Genomic DNA, 17,458 nt, shown 5'->3' with positions numbered 1-17,458 from the left:
TGAAACTGTTTGATTTAAGCATCTTTTAAATGTAACAATCTTCTCTATAACAGTTTTTGTCATATCTATAACACTTTAGATTTGTACATCTCCAAGCCCTGCTGAAAAGGTAAGTGTCAGGATCCCAAGGTAACTTACCAGGAAATAGAAACACTAGGACAGTGGACCAGCTATATATTAGCCTTGTGGCAGTCAGCAAAAGAAATGGGATCTGCTGTATTATAGGAGAATATTCCTTACAAGTTTTTAATGCTTTTAGGATTCTGGGAAGGGACAGGGTTTTTCAGACTTTTTTTCGTTTGTTTGTTTATTTTTTGTGTATGTGAACCAGTCAATCTTGAAATCAGCAAGGTGTCAAACTACTGTAAGGTAAAAGTTTGCAAAGTATAGCTTATATTTGTTCACTTAGTAAATCCTGTCAATTTCAGTTTGTGTTTTACCATTTATTTGCAAATGTTCTTGTGTCTGAAGCTTGAAGTAAAACTAAGTGAGTACGAAAAAAATGGCAGAAAGAGATTGTGGAATAAAAATACCCAATCCACACTCAGCTTTACAGTATACCTTTCTGCTGGCTGGAAGTGAATCAAAATGTTCAAGGATGTAGCCATTCAGTAGAGAATTCTGTGTTCTCAGTTCACAACATGAAGTGAATGAGGAGAGAGGGCATGTTATGAAAACTGTCAAGCAGCGAATGTTTTTATTTTTTATTTTATTCTTCTACTGTATTTGAATTGAGATTTTCAAACCTACTTTCCTGTGAAATCCAATGTCTCTAAGAGGACCTGACTGTCTAATGCTGGGCTGAAACTAGAAACCTGTGCTTGGCTTTTGGCTAATACATCACATAGTGCTGAGATGATGCTTCTGTCCAGATGGAAATATTCAGTTCGTTGTTCATCCATCGAGATCAGAATGTGTCATGGGGGTTGGCCTGTTTGTTTTATTTTTGTTTCCTCCCTTTTGCCTTCACAGTTAAATAGTTTTAAGTGCATAAATGATAGGTAGGGCTTTATCCTAACATACATGTCTGCCTGTGCAATGTTTTTACCTATAACACTCTTTTAGGGGGTGAAGAAGAGAAGGTACCCCATTCTGAATCATAATTTACTGTCCACTGGGTTTTCATCCCACTCTCTTTTCATCTTTAGACTAACTTTTTCCCTACCCCTGCATTTCTTCAGGGGTTTTATTGCTGTATTTGTTTTCTAGTTTAGGAATATGGGCAGATTATTAGTCCATGCTATTTAGGGGACTGTAGTATCTGATGGATTAAGCATAAATCTGTCTGAGAATAATTGCAGGTTCTAATGGTGATGTGCTGTTTGGAATTAGGAAAAGTCACTCAATAGTGTACCCCCAAAGGGGGAAGAGTTTTACTGAACATAGGAACTTACAGTTAATTTTAGGATGAGATGTTAATTGAAGATGTGGTAGATAATAATTATGTACTGAAGTTGGAGGAAAGCTAAGTTAAATGCTAGGCAGGATTCTAGAGTTAGCTCATATTGGTAAAGTGGTAGCATTGGCAAAAGCTTCTTAGTTTTCACTCTAATTTTTCCATGTATTAACTACTATTCATGAGCAGCCAGAACATAATATTATTCTGTATGAAGATATGGGCAACTTCTGTAAAATATAGTTTTCCCCTTGTAAAATAGGGGCATTACTTCATAACTCGGTTATTTTTAAAATGGATGCTTACATGTTCACTTATGTATGCATAATGCATATTATGACTTTAAATATAAAATTTCTGGCAGAGAAGAAAAAAGATCCAAATTTCTTGGTGTGAAGGCCTCTTAAGTTCACAGAAGAGTTTTTTTGTTTGGTTTTCTTTGAGGGAATAGCTGTCTATCTTGTTCTCATTACTTTTGTTTTCATTTTTGTGATGCATGTGCATTTTAAAGAAATGTGAGAATTAGTAATTTTAAGTAAAAGGTTAGATCAGAGAGCAGGTAATGAATTTTGATTCCTGTTTTTTCTGCTGATGTTTTGATGAAAAAAAGAAGAAAAATTACAAAGTAAAAGACTGATTTCCCCTATAATAGAAATATTATTTTTTGTCTTTTCAAGAGTATTACATGAGAAATTAGTAGTAACAGTTCAGTAATGTCCTGTATGTGTTCACTAGCTGGGTAATACCAAAGGAAGAAAGCATATTGGTTGAATACAAAAATACAAGAAATAAAGCTGTGCAAGTTATAAATATGTGGCCTGTGTCAAATTTATGTGAGAGATGAGGTTAACGTATCATTGATCACTAGCATAGATTCATAATGCAGCTGCTGAATATTGTGTAGCATTTGTATGTTAGCAAAAGTGTAATGATGAAATGCTTCCAGCAGTCTCTAGGCATAGGACATATGAAAACTTAAGTGGTAATCTTTTTAAACCTGCAGGCTGAGATTTGATGCATATTCCTTGTGTTCTCAAAAGAAGAGATGAATATACTGCTCTGATGCACTTAATTAGTAGTAAAATAGGTTTTGTTATGCTTTGTAATATTCCACAGCAATCTATACAAAAGAGGAGTAAAATTGTGGGTAAACAAGAATAAAGAAGGAATTGATTAGGTTATATGAAATTATTTTAGATTCTGATGGAAGTTTCTGTAATCTGCTAATGGCAGTAAGTATGTTTTAATTACTAATGTCAAAAAATCATACTGAACATGGAAGGGAGGAAATTTTTCTACTTGTTACCACTTATGATTTTCTAAAAGCTATCCATATGGGTCCACTTGGTCTGGACTTACAGGCAAGTTGGTCTCTAGCCAGATGCTCCATCTCCTGGAGCTCACACCTCTCTATAGAGCTCTAATGTTCCCCTGAAGAGTACTTTTTTTTTTTTTTTTAACCTCTCTAATTTAGATTTGGCAGTTGAAGCATGATGGCGATAGAATGTTTTGAGAAAGAGCAATAAATAAAGCCTTAAAACTTCCATTGTTTTGTCTCTCAGTTGCTGTGCTATGCAGTTGCATAAGCATCCGTAGGCTAATGTAGTGGAAATCAGATTGGATTACATCTGCTAAGGTCACATTTTGGTTAAGATTTTCCTTTTTTTTTTTTTTTCTTCTTTCCTCCAAAGCTCCAGCTATCCTTATTTGTATCATAAATGGAGAAATATAAAGGAGGAGTTCTTTATTTTATGAGACAATATCCAACAAGGAATTGGTTGAGTTTAAAAAGGTAGTTTGGCTAATATGAATGACTTCCAATGAAACATGATTTCTTTTCCCTACCACTCAACCCCTCTAAAAACCATGTTATCCTCCTCTCTGCTTCCACTATGACAACCTGTTGTTGTGCATCTGCCTGCTCAATGCTTGATCTTCATATTGTATGGCTCCGTCAAACTGTGCAAACCATAGTAAGCCACTGGATTTGTCTCTTTGTCAAAGCAACCCAACAAGGCAAAAAGTCACTATAGAGTGGAAACACATGGTATTTCTATGGTGGCTGTGTTTTCCACTCTCATACAGAGGTTAGAAGGCAGCAAAGGAGAGTACGTGGTTTTTGACTGCACGTAGTAAAGGTAGTAGGCTCACAGACTCACTTCCAGTGGAGTTTCAGTGGAATTTCTTGCATAATATACAACCAGAGCTAAGAGAAAGATCATTTAGATCACTATACAGGATTTGGAAATTAAGAGTTTGCATGAAAGACTAGAGGGTTTCAGGTTGGTTGTTTCTTGGACTCTGTTGGCTACATGGATGTCAAAAGATTGAAAAATACTAAGGGGATAGAATAAGTCTGCAAAGCAATACACACAAAGTGGTCTTCAACTAAAATCAGGTCACAAAATTGGGTATGTGGAAAATAATCTGTATTCAGCCAAGTAATTTCTAAACTGTCTATAGATCTGCATAAAGCAACTCAGAGATACAACGTAAGAAATATTTAAACTTCATGTTATCTGACTCATACTCAAGATCAAAAGTGGGAATCATCAGGTTCCTTCTTCTTTAATGTTTCCTAGTACGATCTACTGTACTTATTCGACACCAAAGGGTAAATGCTAAGTATTTATTGCTTTATTATTATTATTAAAAGTTTGTTTCATTTTCCAAAATATTTGAAGTTTGCAAAATCTCACTGGAAATTTCAAAACAGACTTTCTTGTAAAGTTTATGACCTTTTCTTCTTCTGATTACACTGCAGCAACCATTCTCACAGTATTCTGGGAAGTCTCTTTCTTGTCTTATTTAAAGCAGGAAATGCACATTAATTTTCTGAAATTCCAGAAGCAGTGCAAGTCAATGTTTGACTGAGAAATTTTGCTTCTTTTTCTGACTTTCCTTTTAGTACTGTAGCTTATTTGAAACACAGCTTGAAGTTGGAGCACATTATGGAACACATCAACTGTCTGCAACAGGGAAAAGCAAACTAAACTACAATAGAGGATAGGTTGAATACGTGCTCTTGCATTCCCTAATGCATTGTGCAAGCAACTATATACTTCACAATTTCCACCTTTTCTATCTTCCAGTAGATACCACCTAAAGAACTAACCTAGTGTTCTTGATGTTTTGCTTAGTTTCTTCTTCAGCCAGCACTGCCTGTGATTTCAATATGTTCTGCTAGAAGCTGTTTATAGCTTCGTTGTACCATCTTTTCTGCCTTCAGCCACTCTGGGGCCCTGTTGTGTTCTGAGCCTCTTGAGGTTAATTTTATTATACAGCTACAAATCCTGTTCAAAAATAAAACTGCTTTGACTGAGGAAAAAAAAATCTCCTGACAAGAAAGCTGTTGGCAAAAGAAGTGACAGTAAAGCTTCATGAGTGTTTAATTCTAACATGCCATGTGGGTGCTTTTATTTTCAAAGGCAGCCATTTTGTGGTTTCCCTTTCAAAGGGGCTAAGTGAAACACTATAAAGATGTGCTGCTTGAAGTAAGCATGTCTGCAGAGGGAGCTACTACTCAGCAATAGCTTTTTGGCTAGTTATTGACCTTTTTTCTCAAGCCCAAAATCTTCAGTAGCATTATAATGCTCGTCTTTGGTACAGGACAGATTTTCACTTCATATTTCTTTATCATACTGTAGATCTGACTAGAGAAGTTTTTTCCATCTATTTGCTTGACTTGAGCTTTGGTAGCTCTATTGTCCAGTGGTGACTGAGAACTGGGTGAAGACTCCAGTTATTTCAGTGGAGGACATCTGGTCATCCACACATCACAAGACTTTGTACTATTGCAAGCTGTAATACTAAAGATGAGGTTCAGGGTAAGGAAACAACAGGACAGATAACAGTGAAATATCTGATGTGTTCATGTGTTCCCAGGAGAATTGATGTTTTCTTTATTTTTGGTCAAAAGGCAAATCAGGGGACTTGTCCTTGCTTGCTTGAATTTACAGGAAAGAAAAGTTTTTTTTTTTTTTTTTTTTTTTTTCTCCAATGATTTTCAGCAATTTTGTATTCTCCAAGATTCTCCTCTGTGTGTGGAAGGACTCAGTGATAAATCAAGAAACCATTTTTTGTTTTGTGGTTTAAAATTGCATAGGAAAGATGGATTCACAGATACAGACTATCACTGTTGAACAGAAAATGAGAAAAAAAAGTTTGAAAGAGATCCCATGCCTCAGAAAAGCCCCAGCTCAACTGTCTGAACTCTGTGCACATAAATAATAAGCTTTTGTTAAAGCCTCAATGCTTCTAGGAAAAACTGCAAATCCTGATAAATTAGTTGTAATATATGGTCTTCTGAATAGATGAGTACAGACTTGGAACTGAGGCATTTTAGCAGTCCATTAGCCATTTTATTTTTTCTTGAATTTGGAGGAAAAGTGCATCAGTCACACAAACAGAAATATATTTGTTAAAATGTGAGAGAATATTTTCTTTACAGGTAGCTTTGGAGAATGCTGTTACCAGCACTTACTTGGTTGGCTGCTGAGCTCTATGCTATACTGGCAGGTTTTTATTTTTTCTTCTACTGTATTCAGAATCTTCTACTTTATTTACTTATTTATTTATTTTTTTGTAAATCTGAGGACCATCCCATAGAACATTAAGCAATGTGACTAGCATCTCCCATATGTTTGTTCTTTATCTTATGCTTTGTTGAGGAGATTGGTACCTTAATAATGCATGATTTCATGTTTTTGCTTTTGGACATGTTTATGTTACTTTAGGTTTATCTTAGGTAAGGTCAGAGAAATTTCATTTCACCACTTTCCAATGGATGTGAAAATGGCTGGGGTGTTTAGTTCCTGCAAGCTATTTTGCTTCCACAATTTTACACTCTTGCAAACCTTAGTCTTAAGTCCTATTCTCCATGTCTTGTGTACCCATTAATTCCAAGCTCCATATGCTACCTTTCACAAGAAATCTGTGCAGGTATAAGATCTAGGAACAATCAAGAGCAATGGAAACCCGCACCTTTTCTATTCCAAATGCAAGATGAGGAAAAGTGGCATAAATATACTTCAAACTCTTCAAATTCTTATTTAGATACCTCCTCAGATCGACTGAAATTTGTATGAATTGTGGAGCTGGTTCAACAGCTGGTTGTCTGGAGCTGGTTCTACTTCTCTAAATGCCAGTACAGTTTTATACAGCAGCCTGCCCATAATATGTGACAATGTGTCCAATCTGCTTTTTAAGTGGTCACAGTGGGTCTGTAACACTTCTGCTAACATCATATAGAAACTTCTGGAAATATTTTTGTGCCTGGTATGTTATGCTGCAAACATCTCTACTGCCTTAACTAGGACAGGAGAAAGGGATTGTAGAATTACCCTTCTCTCCTCACCCTTCCAGCCTTCCCGTTAGTTAGTTTAGAATAACTAACCACCATGTAAGAGGCCTCTTCACAACTAGGGAGTGGATCACAGAGCTATTTTTCTCCTGAGTTGTTATTGCCCTGATTTTCTTTCCACTCTTGCCAGAATCTCTTCGGTTCCAAACTAGTACAGAATTCTTAACGTTTTTTTTTTTTTTTTTTTTTTTTTTTTTTTTTTTTTCAATTATAGGTTTGTATATTAGGTTGATCACACTCTTTTTCTGCATTGCTGTGACATGAAGATAATACTTTCTTCAAAAAAAAAAAAAAAAAAAAAAAGAGTAAAGCTAAGTACAACTTCTTCTCCAAGAGATTTTCCCAGTATTTGTAGACTTGCAGTTTCATTTGACTTTAGTCATGCCAAGGCACTCGTCGACTTTATAACTGGCTGTGAGTTAGAGAAACAGGCAGCAATACACTTCAGACTGTCATTTTGAAAGGGTAAAATTGGATCTAATTCAGAGGCCACTATTACCTCACAGTTCTCTTTCCTTTTTTCTTCTTGTTCATTATACTGAGTGTTTTGATTTTCTTCTGAAGTGGTATTTTGAGTTCTATACCTAGATTTCACACTTGCCTTCTATTTCAGACATAACTTTAGCAGAGTCCTGTTGAAAGAAACCTCTGGAAACTCTTTTCACCTCGTGGTTGGGACCATTCACCTGAGGACATTGGGTGGTCTTAGAGCCTGCATTTAGGTTTTGACTGAAATCAGTACAATCAGTGAAAACTCTATGATTGTTTGATCAATTTTTAGTTGTTCTAATGAGATACATCATCAATATGAGAAACAACCAGAAGGTTTTGAACCATCATTTTTTCCAAGTAAATTTTCTGAGCATTTGGAAATTATAAAAATTTGCCCCCAATACATGAAAATCTAAAGAGTTGTGTATCAGAGAATATATGTTCCAGTGTGCTGTTCCCTCAGCAAAATGTGCAAGTGAAGCATCTCTTGAAAGAGCCCTGATAGGCTGCATATTATCACTCCTATATCAGTTAACAGTAGATCAGTGAAAGGAAATGTAATATAATTCTATCCCACTTTGTCCAAGTCAACATTGAAGTTCTCATTGATCTGTTTATGCTATCATGTGCCTTAGACTAGATTTCTGTATCAGTAGTTCTCTAAAAGGGAAAGAATTTACCAACTAATGTTAGGGATAAAATAAAATCTTGTTACCATCTTGTTCAAAGCTACGCAGTATGGTATGGAATGTGAACAGTTGGTGGGCTTAAAATAACTTTATTTAATAGAGCAGTAATACAAATGTAGTTCTGCTGGTGGGTGTGATGCCACAGTCTACAGTGTGGAAAAACTTAGAAAGTGCCTTGAACAGGTGAGGAGATGATCCTTCATGCAGCTGAATTTCAGAGGCCTTGTTTCTATTTTACATTGTATACTGTATACATACTGTATGTATTTATATTGTGGTCCAGAAAAGTTCTTCTCTGTAGTACCAAATATCAACACCCTCATCCATCCCATAAAACAGTGATCTTATGCTTTGTTTTATACGAAAACAAAGGCTTCTCAGCCCTGACTCTGCTCTGACCAGGTAGTGGATGTAACGTGCATGACAGGCAGTGGGTTAGGAGCTGAGGAGGAAGGAACATTCAGAAGGAGACTAAAGAGATTGAAAGGGAGAGTCAGGGGAATGGGAAGAGGTAGTCCCTGCAAACTTAATTGTCTCTTTTGTAAATATTGTCTCAGTGCAATAACAGTGGTTTCTAGGGGTTTAAGGGTGGGTATATGCTTCTAGAAAAGAGGTGACCGTGAGTGGCCTATAAAGCTAAGTTTTTCTGATTTAAACTGCTATGCTGTTGCCAGTTAGTCTAATTTATACTATTAGAAACATCGTCTGTTTCATTCTATTACTTCCTAAACTCAAATTTCAGTATTGAAATCATTGTTTCAATTAAACTAAGATTGGTTTATGGTAATATGACTGCATAAATGCAACTAATTACCATAGTTTTTAATGAAAAAATAAATATATTAATCCTTGATTCTTCCTATCCCCTGTGGCCTGGAGGCAGGAACAAGATCCTTTATTTAAGTTTTAAAGATCCTTTATTTAAGTAGTATAGAGACAGAATTATGTTTACCTGTTTGTTTGTTTGTTTTTAAGTTAATTTTGTAGGCATTATGGCTATATCCGCAAACTGTCCATGTTTGCCTTTTCAGAATGTGATTATTGCTCATAAAAGTAGCTTTAATTGAATGCTTATGTCATGAATGGCTTGTAGCATGCTTAAAACTACATGGCTCTATTTATATGACTATGGTTTATTTTTTAGAGCTCCCTGTATGACAATACTGGGAAATTACTAAAGTTTTTTTTTTTTTTTTTCTTTTTTTTCTTGCTATTCAGTTGGGTGATTTTAAAAGATATTGCTGTTATATTGGACTATTGGGATTGTTGCTTAGGAATAAAAACTTAAGAAAATTATCCCTTCCCCCTTTCAAACAAAGCCACATCTAAAAGGGTCACAAAAGGAAACACAATTCAAATAATCTCCTTGCTGCATCTGAGATTAACTTGGGCACAGATGTTTCAATTTATATTTTGATCTGGCATAATATATACATTTAAAAAAATCCTGTTTTGTATTGCTTCTATAAACACTAACGTCTGATAAAAGCATGTTGGCTTTTCTGCCATCTACTTGAATCAGAAACCTCTGAGCCAGAAACCTCTGAATCCAGCAGGATTCTGACACTCAAAGACCTAAACTAACTCTTTTGGCATTTGGCTGCAAATTTTCTTAGCCTTTTCCCTGCATTTTGAATGGTAAATCCATTTGTGGTTTTCTGATTTTAAGCTGCTGTGGATAACAAATAGACTTTGTTCTTGCTATGTTTAAAGATGAAATGATTCAACACTATTAATTAGTGCTCATTTCCAGGTCACTCTGTAATCATTAAATTGCTGAGATAGTATCTGAGAATTTATTGACACTATTCATACCCTATGACCATAATATTTTCCCCACTGTGCTGTTTGCCATATATTAGCCCACCTGTCTGTAAAGGGAAACGACTTTGGCATGACCAGAACCTTTATATAAGGTCATGAACAAATAGTGTTGGACCTCTGATGCCCTCTCTTTTTGCCAAAAGGAGTTTCCTCTTTATCTGTAAATAGCATTAACTAACATTTAAATTGCATCCTCTGAATCACAGATGTCACTCAGAGTAGCCAATCTTTATATCCCAAAGGTAAACTTGTATTGCTTCTGATTGAGGGTATCCCAGCAAATTTTGATTTAAAGAAGGAGTACTGGATTTACTCTAGGAAACATGATGATTAGTATGAAATACTAAAATAACCAGTAGTGAAGCAGGGGCAATAGACTGAAAGATACCTGGCAGCCAGGCTGGAAATTTTCAACATGTGGAGGATCATTTCCAAACTCTTGAATTTTCTTGGCACCTGCAATAATAAAATAATAATTATAATAACAAATAGCAAGGTAGATATTGCAGTATAAGGAGGTCTTGATGTGTGTTCGTAAGTATATGCTGCTTCTTTATTTACATGCTATCTTTTTGTTATCTACAAAATTTAATCTCACAGGTACTTCTTATTCTGTGCAGGTCTATTAATCTTGGTAGCAATTACATTCGGATAGCAAGTGCAGAATTTTTCCCTTACTCCCTCAGCTAGGATAGGATCACAGCCTTATGAAACTTTAAGGAAAACTTATACCGTTGAAGGGAAATGAGGGAAACAAGTTGGTAGCTAAAAGAAGTATCTCAGACTTGAATCATAGCATAGCATATCTTGAGTTGGAAGGGACCCACAAGGATCACTGACTCCAACTCCTGGCCCCACACAAGACCACCCCAAAACCAGACCATCTGTCTGAGAGCATTGTCCAAACGCTTCTTGAACTCCAACAGGCTCGGTGCCATGACCGCTGCCCTGGGGAGCCTGTCCCAGTGCATGACCACCCTCCCAGTGAAGAACCTTTCCCTAACTCCCAGCCTGACCCTCCCCTGTCCCAGCTCCATGCCATTCTCTCGGGTCCTATTGCTGTCCCCAGAGAGCAGAGCTCAGCGCCTGCCCCTTCGCTCCCCTCGTGAGGAAGCTGCTGGCCACCATGAGGCCTCCTCTCAGCTTGCTCTGTTTTGGGCTGAACAAACCAAGGGACCTCAGCTGCTCCTCGCGTGACTTCCCCTCCAGACCCTTCACCATCTTTGTATGAATCCATAAGATACAGATTCATATAGTGATATAAATTTGCATGAAGCCATATGTGCTTAGATAGGTTCCTGAAGTTGAGGTGGGGGGACAAAAAAAGGGTAATTGTCATCCATACTGCATTGTAAAATGCATACATACTACTTCAGTAGGCCTCTACTTTCAATTCACATTTCAGTGAAGCATGGTTGAAAGGCCAACCTTAAGGTAAAAAGCAGCCAAACCAACTTATTCCTGTATTTTTAAGGCACAGATTAGCTGTGTTTGCCTCCTTTAAAACTTCATTTAAGATGTGAGCTTTCTGAACATGCTGGCCTGCCACAGGAAGCAGGTGAGAGTGTAGGGCAGGAAGCAGCCCAGGTCCGCTCATTTTAGGGTTTTGAAGAAAGGGTTATAGTTGATAGTCTGCCACAGGGCTTAGAGGGTTTACAGGAAAGTCGTTTCATGTCCCTGTCCCCCAACCCCTCTTTGTTCTGCTGAAGTCCATATCCAACAATGGGACATGTACAACTGCTGTGATTGGTCCAGGCCCTGTGGTTAAATAGCCATGGAGTTAACAGCTGTGCTGACAGACAGCAGCAGGCCTGGCAAGCCGACCCTGAGGAGAAAGGGCTTTGGAGACTGGGGCTGGAGGAGATGGGCTGAGGAATGTCGGGGAGTTTAGACTATGTTTTAAATATATATTTTCTATTTTTATCTCCATCCTTTGAAAAATGATGGTGGTCTTATATTTGAAGTCACCTTATATTTGGGCCAGTACAGTAGTTCTGGCTAAATTCATGGGAATGACCAGAGTCTACAAGGATAAACCACAGTGAGGTGTAGAAGAAAGCATTCAAAATTTGTTTTGGCAGAAATTGGTTAATTAAGTCTGTTTAACATTACACAAGACTGTAGCTTGGCCAACTTACTATCTTTGTTAAATATGTAGCTTCCCCGGAGTAAATCTGGATGAAATGTCTTAGTATCGTTAAATTCATTTTTTTTCATAGGGAAAACACAAAAATTGTGCAATTGCATATATTGGACCAAGAATATATATATTTTATTGTATTTTCCCATGAAACCATTTTTTTTCCACAAAGAAGAAAATCTACGGATAAAGTCGTCGATTTTAGAACCTGTATTTAGGGGAAATGGGAGGATGTATTTTCTCTGTTATGCCCTATCACACCCTAAATTGGAGCACAGATGTATACAGAAAAAGCCGTGTGATAAATTAATGACAGTGTTTTAAGAATATAGATGTATCAAGAAGAACAAGTGGTGTCTCAGATTACTTGGAACAAATATCCCACATACACCTTCTGGTCTCAACAGCTGGTGCTAAATATAGGTTGGGCAATATCTTTTCATGTACTATCAGATATTTGAAATAAGTTTATTGAGGTTCATGGCAGTATTTTCTGTCTGCAGAAAAATCTTTTCTAGAGGAAGCGTGTGATTCTCAGCAGCCAAATGAGTGAAAACTGAATCTGGAAGACCTTGGAGATGCAGGAGAGAGGGCTTAGGTTCAAAGTGTATTCTTCTTTCAAAAATATAGGAATAAATTAATGAAAATATATAAGTATTTTGAATTAAAAAATAACAGTACAAAGGAAAATTAACAGAGATTTTCAATCTCCAAATACGATTCTAGAGGTAAAAAGATCCTTTAGTCAAAGCAGAATTTTTCTGTTTTTAAATTCCCTCTGCTAAAAATAGAGGCATGCTCCGTGTGAAGAAAGAAACTAGTAAAAGTGATTTTAAAAATTTTAAAGTAGTCAGGGTTTTTCAAGGTAACAAATGTAATGGAGTAGTTATCAGAGAGTAAGTCAACATAAAAAACTCAGGGCATAATTCTTATGGCTGTTATTGTTCCCATAGCTACACCAAGAGGCTAAAGATCCCTCCTTTTTTCAGTGGGAAATTATTGGGTTGTAAAATTTTCTGTTTCCAGGTCTGTGCCAGTTGTGTATTTTCTTCTGCATTCTTTATGTAGTGGACATCTTTGTGTTGAGCACAGCATGTGAAGAGACATTTTACATTACTCTGAGTTGCACTACGGGCCAAAAAATGTTTAAACTTTGAACGTGATTCTTACGAGTATAAAATGAAGAAGCATCGCTACAGTAAAGCTTATTGTAAAGCTTTTATCATTATATTTTGCAATGAATAGATGTTCAATTAGCTGTGTGGAGTTACACATTCCTCATATGCTTCAAATATTCATTGTTATCTTACTACAGTTCTAACCAAAGTTGGCCTAGGTTATTCTCAATTTCACTCTGCTTGGGACACCTTATCAATTTTAAGTTTTATGATTTATCTTTTTTTAATCAGCTTAATGGTCCAGGTAGTACAATGAACTTTGAGTAAAACTGAATGCAGTAATACAACCATGGATGTTTATATAGAAATTAACAAATTATTCTATTAATACTTATTATCAGTTGTAAATATAAAGGTAATGGCCTATATAGTCAATTTTCCATCTGTTTTTAGCAGTCTCCTTATTTTTCATTTTCCAAAATGCTCTGGTATCTAAGAGCTCATTTAGCAAACTTTTACTTCGGTAATTGAAGAAATACTATTATTTTCTAGTATACATCTGTGGAGCTTTTTGAATGGTCATTGTGTTGCCATGCTTAGGACAACAGCTTGAGTTAAAGCCAAAGGTAGCTTTGAATCATTTGGTATCAAGGTACTAATGAGCTCTGCAGACATTTCAAATACAGTTTTTCCATCTTCAGCCAGCCAGGTGTGGCTTAATCCAGTCTATTTTTCCCATAAGCAATGTGATGTCCAATATATAACTTTCCCCTCATACTGCAAAGAATGTTTCCAAAAAGTTTAAGTCATGCTTTTTGCAACACAGAAGAGATTTTACTGATTTCTCTTTTCCTGATGCTAGATTACTATCCATTTCCACCCTGCAAATTTGATTACTTGACAATAAGTACTTTTCCCTCAAAAATTCCTATTATAAACTATACTGATTTTTGTATTGTGTGTGTTCCCTACCCTTAAAAAAAGATACAGAGTTTATATTCAAGGATCATTTTTCTAAATTCTAGCTGTGATGATATGAACAAATTATATTTACATTCCAAAGAATGGAATCAAGTATTTAATACCATAATAAAGGTATTGAACTAATTACAAATGAATTTATCAGGAATTCTTTCCTCTTGATTGATGTATTAAGTGGAAGCACGTAGGACATTAAAAGGATTTTGTATAAATCTTTGTAGCATTTTCTGCTTCATCTTAGAGAATGTGTACATGTTCTGATCTCGATCTGTTTACAGCCACATAGTTAAACTGTAAGATTTTTGGCTAGCAAAATCCTTGTACATATATCATGGGAGTTCTGTGCTTTGCTCCAGCTCCAGGAGAAGGATGCCAGCTTTTGCCTCAGTATTTCTGACTCATTCTGCAAAACATAATTTTGTCTGTGTCTTATTGCCAGAAAGTGTCAGTTCTGCTATTTAAGTAAGTTTTTTTCAATAAAATTTGTATGAGCTTGGTATTTTTCTCTTTTTAATGTTAGTTCAAAATGCCCTTTGTAACACATTCATTTTCTGCAGAAATTATTCTGGTTTCAGGTTGGCTTCTCTGAAATATCACCCAAACTCATGCTGTGGTTTTATTTGCCATAGTGTGTCAATGCTGTAGCATTCATTGTTGCAATTGATCCAAAGGTAACACCATTTGCAATTCAAATTTCCTCTTAGGAGAAGTCAGGGCAGTCTATAGGTTTTGCTACAGACCAAAGACATGAACTCCCACCTGTTGTCTCAGTATGAACATGTTATTCAACAAGGCATCTGTACCTGTAATAATACTTCACTGAAGCAAACAAGGCAACAAGTCTTTTGATGTGAGGTAAGGAAGGTGGATATCCCTTTCCACAGTCATATTTCCTTTAGTATTGTCATGTAAAGTGTTAAACATAGCAAATAAGTTCCTTTCATTCCTTCTCTACCAGTCAAGGAGTCAATCCAAAATGATAAATGCTTTGTTAGATTGATTGGCTGCAAAAGTCAGTATCTTCAGATTAATGAAAATCTTAAGTATATCCATATATTAGTTATTATTGTTACTTCTTCATTAACCACCTACCCAAGCAAAAATAATCTCACATCATGATTATTTTATGATTCAGCTATCATTTAAAGCTTCTTCCATAGATGCAAGGCTCATGCCTTGGAATTCATAGTGAGATCTTTTTCTTTTGTTCTGATTTGTACTATAGTGATAATTCCACTGATAACATAATAGCATGCCATTTCTTTGGGTAGGGAAACATATTTGTGTTTCACTAGAAATGTTTGGTTAACAGAAGCACAAGAAACTAAACCACAAAATCTAAAAAGGGAAGTTTAAATGTATTTTTTATAGGAGCGGATCTGTAATAAAAACAATAAAATCCAGTGTTTAAGCTTTATAGAAATAATTTAATGACCAGCTGCAGCAATAAACACCTTTCCGTTTTGATTGGGTCTTAACTCCTCTGTCCAGTGATTAATTGCTTCATGAAAGACAAACACATTACATTATACCTTAAGTATAACATCCTGTTTTAAAGATTCCACTAGTGCAGATTAAATGTTTTTGAACCTGTTCAGACTTTAAAAGGATATTTCAAGGATGTTCCATTTATCATTATTTCTTGCATATATTCAGGATCAAGGTAATAACTATTTAGCATTTCCTTTCTCATATTCAGCTTTGGCCTTGCTCACATTTATATTCCATTTAGATAAAGAGTAATGTAATATTGTGGTGTCACAAGTTGTTTTCATTGGAAACACTGTGGAAAGCACAGGATGAAGATAGTATTTTATATAAATTGTGGGAAAAATCACAACTTTATTAAAAAGTCGTGTAGCTGTTTCCTATGCAGGATAGATCATCTGTTTACGTATAATTGTTAAAGCCAGATTCATAGCAGGTAACAGAACAGCCATCAATATATGGCATTCAAAATATTTTAGATGTAAACTAGATTTTATCTGGTTATAAGAGAAGTATTAAAAATCTTCAATTCATTTGCTCCTCTTCTTAAAAAAATTAAGGGTTTACTTTTTCATGCATGAGCTTCTTGTTATCAAAGATATGTAACTAACAAATCAGATTTCTTGAGGAAGCAAAAAAGGGACTGTATAGCAACAATAGCATAAAGAAATCTGTGCCAGAGCCAAGTATGTGCCTGTATCAGCAGTATTTTTTTTTTTTAATTTCACTTTATTTTGCTTCGTGCTGTAACCTCCATTTGAGAGTGTTACCTTGTATTTTGTTACAGAATCACTGAATGATTGAAGTTGAAAGGGATCTCTGAAAGTCATCTAGTCTAACCCCCCCTGCTCACACAGGGTCACCTAGGGTAGGTTGCCCAGGATAATGTTCAGGCTTCTGAATGTCTCCATCCAAGGGTGGTACTCTACCACCTCTCTGGGCAACCTGTTCCATCTCTTGGTCACCCTTACAGTAAGAAAAATGTTTTCTGATGTTCCCTCTTGTCCTGTTGCTGAACATGACTGAAAAAGAGAGAGAACTCTTTGCACCATCCCTTCAAATATTCCAATATACATTTGATGAGATTGCTTCCTGTATCTTCCCTTCTGCTGGGGCTGAAGAGTCCCAGGTCTCTCAGCCTCTCCTTATGTGATAGATGCTCCAGTCCTTTAATCTTCTTGGTGGTCCTTCACTGGACTTCTTGATCCTTCTTTGATGAAGTCCAGTGAAAAAATTTCTGAATGGGAGTAGAGGCAAGATCAGGACCTTTTATTTCTTTAAGTCATCTGTGGCTCTGAATACCTTTGCCATGTCAATGGTTAATGCACATTCTGTTGCTAAGCTGGTAGTCTTTGATTGCTTGCCATATTTTCTCCTAGCCATCTGAGAGCCTGAAGTGGAACTTGACAGAAATGTTTATGAACTCAAAAGAAGCAATAATATCAAGATCCAGAGCAGCTGGATGACAGCATCCTACTGGAAGGGAAAACTCTGTCAAGTGAAAGTTCTCTAGAGAAATCTAGAGTTTAAGGGAAGTGTTTAGTCACCATCCAGCCCAAGAAGCTGGATATAGTCACTTTGGCCACTAGGAGAAATAAGTCAGGCTGTGATAAATCTCTCTACTCATTAAATGATCTGACAGAAAAGATTTGATGGATCTTATTTAAATTACAACTAGGTGAAATCAACCATGTTAAGGTTTGTTTTAGTAAGGTAATGTTAAATGAAAATCAGATTCATTATGCCTTGAGGTACAAGATTTTTGAGGCCAAAGATCTAACATTAAGCTGAATAATTTTTATTAATGGACATCAAAAGCTTGTGTCATTTTACATTTTAGCACCTGCTAACATCAGTGTTGTGATTTGTCTGCTTTTTCTAGAAGAGCCAATTAGGCATAAACATGAACTGAGATATTTAAAGTACTCGTTTAAATAATCAAGTATGAAAATCCCAGTCCACTATATT

General features: G+C 36.1%; 1 protein-coding gene across 28 annotated transcripts in view; it reads left to right on the top strand.

Moving 5' to 3' along the window:
- The window catches only part of SUGCT (succinyl-CoA:glutarate-CoA transferase), a 320,240-nt gene that overhangs the window by 156,105 nt on the left and 146,677 nt on the right, over positions 1-17,458 (top strand). The gene's annotated exons all lie outside the window — the stretch shown is intronic.

The sequence above is a fragment of the Anas acuta genome, chromosome 2 (assembly GCF_963932015.1).
Source record: "Anas acuta chromosome 2, bAnaAcu1.1, whole genome shotgun sequence".
NCBI lineage: Eukaryota > Metazoa > Chordata > Aves > Anseriformes > Anatidae > Anas > Anas acuta.
The sequence above is the reverse complement of the archived record's forward strand: the minus strand, read 5'-3'. Positions and strand labels throughout refer to the sequence as shown.